Genomic DNA, 3,170 nt, shown 5'->3' on the forward strand with positions numbered 1-3,170 from the left:
CCAGGTGGGAAGAGACCTTTGAGATCACCGAGTGCAACCTATCACCCAACACCATTTAATCAACTAAACCATGGCACCAAGCAGCCCATCCAGGCTCTTCCTAAACGCCTCCAGTGACGGTGACTCCACCACCTCCCTGGGCAGCACATTCCAATGGCCAACCTCTCTTTTATGAAGAAATTCTTCTTAACCTCCAGCTTAAACCTCCCCTGGCACAGCTTGAGAGTGTGTCCTCTTGTTCTGGTGCTGCTTGCCTGGGAGAAGAGACCAACCCCCACCTGGCTACAACCTCCCTTCAGGGAGTTGTAGCCAGCAATAAGGTCTCCCCTGAGCCTCCTCTCCTCCAGGCTAAGCAACCCCAGCTCCCTCAGCCTCTCCTTACAGGGTGTGGTAGGTTGAGAGAGGGCTTAGCTCTCCCTCCTCCACAGAGTAAGAAACCACAGCTAACTCAGTCGGTAGAGCATGAGACTCTTAATCTCAGGGTCGTGGGTTCGAGCCCCACGTTGGGCGCCAATAAATGTGGTAGGTTGAGAGAGGGCTTAGCTCTCCCTCCTCCACAGAGTAAGAAACCACAGCTAACTCAGTCGAAGAGCAAAGGCTATATATTTACAAGCATATATGGAAAGCAGGTTATATATAACACAATATATACAGGTATTTACAATATATACACTTTTTAACATAAAAGAATTCCAGGCACTGATCATACAGAAGCCGAATCTTGTACTTAAACCACAAATATAATTTTTGCATTATATATTTACCTATCTTATCGATAATCATACCCAGGCAATACTTGTAGATCAATACACCAAAGACCGAGAAGAACAGACGCTCAAAAAGCCAAAACACCTTCATGTTTGCTCGTTCGACTTAAGCAAGCAATAAATCAAACTAATTTGTCAGCAAGCCCCGAGTTGGGCAGCCAATAAATGTGGTAGGTTGAGAGAGGGCTTAGCTCTCCCTCCTCCACAGAGTAAGAAACCACAGCTAACTCAGTCGAAGAGCAAAGGCTATATATTTACAAGCATATATGGAAAGCAGGTTATATATAACACAATATATACAGGTATTTACAATATATACACAGAAATACACAGCAAAGACAAATAACACAACAAAAATCCCTCCAAGAGGGAGGGATCCCCTCTTTGGAACCCCCTCTCTCCCCCCCTTACCTCCCTTTTTCCCCAAAAAGGGGTTAGAGAGAGAGAAAGGCAAGTTACTAAGGAAAAGAGTTGTTAGCAAGCTTCAAAAGCCCATGCAGGATTAGTGTTTGCTTATCTGAAGGCCAAGTCCAGCAGTTCGCAGAAGAAGCAGGCAGGGAGAACAGGCTGAAACACCAAACTCCCCCAACTCCCAAACCGAACTGAACTGAGGAAAAAATTTTCCAACCGCTTCACAATCTAAAGCTGAATTTTTGTTTATCAACCAATGAAATTCGTTTAGAATATCAGAATGTTTTGGTTCTAGTACCAAAAACATTAGCCAGTGTGTTCCAGCAGTGTTTGTTCTTAAAGGCACAGCCTCAAACGACCACACAGGGCTGTGCTCCAAACCCCTCCCCAGCTTTGTTGCCCTTCTCTGGACACATTTCAACAACCTTCCTAATCTGAAGAGTCCAGAACTGGACACAGGACTCAAGGTGTGGCCTAACCAGTGCAGTGTACATGGGCACAATGACCTCCCTGCTCCTGCCGGCCACACTATTCCTGATGCAGGCCAGGATGCCATTGGCCTTCTTGGCCACCTGGGCACACTGATGGCTCCTGTTCAGCCTACTATCCACCAGTACCCCCAGGTCCCTTTCTGCCTGGCCATGCTCCAGCCACTCTGACCGCAGCCTGTAGCACTGCATGGGGTTGTTGTGGCCAATGTGTTTCACATGCTACTTGCTCTGCTGTGTAGCTATCAGACACCCTGCTACTTAGAGTAGCAACAGATAGTTGCCTTCCTCTTCTCCACATAGTACATCACGTTGTTGTCTGGATATTTCAGCCACGAGCCATCTCTTTTAGGCTGGTGCCCCATTACTATCAAATGCCAGATATTTATGTCAAGGCATTGATAGATGTCATTAAGACAAAGGAAATAAATTCAAATTCCCATGTTGTATTTCACACACTGAGTTTTTATCTTGACCTCCTAAGGTGAGAGACAGATGTTTTCCATTGGCAACGCTTTGGCTGGCTGTTTATTTTTGTCAAAAGCACATCTGAAACCCACCTATATAAAACTGGAATATGGGCTGCATTTTAAATGAAACCAGGGAAAAACATGCAGGCTTGGAGAGAGGAAGGAGTGTGTAGGGGAAAAACCCCACACCAAACCTGCAGCAAGCACCAGGATATGGGAGTGAGTAAGCATAATAGATCAGAATAAGGCCCTAAATCAATTTTATTTTCACAGTTCTAGCATCATAAAAAGTGGGTGGCAGTAAAGCAATTATTATGCAACTTAATGAACTAATTAGGAAAATCAGAGCAATAATGGTACTGGTACTGACTGATCTGAATATAAAAAGTAGAATTAAGTTCTCAGTATTGACTTTTTCAGTACAAAGGATTATATAATAACTTCTACAAGCATTTGGAATCGGGGGAGAAGGAGGATTGCATCTGCAGTTGCTGTGGGTACCCAAATGATCTGGTACTTCAGGTACTAAATTCACTGTGTAAATACATTCAAGTATTAGTAATTCTAAAAACCCCAAGCAAGGCAGGCCCAGACCATCTTCACCATGAGGGTGGTGAGACACTGGAACACGTTGCCCAGGGAGGTGGTGGAAGCCTGGAGGTTTTTAAGGCCAGGCTGGATGTGGCTGTGAGCAACCCGATGTAGTGTGAGGGCTTGGAACTGGATGATCCTTGAGGTCCCTTCCAACCCTAACAATTCTATGATTCTATGAAAAAATTCATTTGCATTTGTGTGCCCCTGAATGCTGTTGAAATGTGGGTATCTGTGGTCAGCAGATGCTTAAATACCTTGAGCGTATGGCTTAGGTGGCTGATCCTGCAGGTTGGTGACACTGAACCCGGGACTGCCGGTTTCAGCTGCTGTGGGAGTGAGATTTGCACCCAACTGAACGCAGAGGAAAGAGAGGAAATCACAAAAGCACAGCTTCTGTTCTTTAGTGTTAGAGTCGTACAACACACTGTGCTTTCAACTAT

The 3,170-nt window shown here is 45.2% G+C and overlaps 1 non-coding gene across 1 annotated transcript; it reads left to right on the top strand.

Annotated features, from left to right (window-relative positions):
- Window positions 1–436: 436 nt before the first annotated feature.
- On the top strand, window positions 437–510 carry TRNAK-CUU (transfer RNA lysine (anticodon CUU)). Its single transcript has one exon. It is a non-coding gene; the product is annotated as a tRNA-Lys (tRNA).
- The last annotated feature ends 2,660 nt before the right edge of the window (window positions 511–3,170 follow it).

This window comes from Dryobates pubescens, chromosome 2 (genome assembly GCF_014839835.1).
Source record: "Dryobates pubescens isolate bDryPub1 chromosome 2, bDryPub1.pri, whole genome shotgun sequence".
Lineage (NCBI taxonomy): Eukaryota > Metazoa > Chordata > Aves > Piciformes > Picidae > Dryobates > Dryobates pubescens.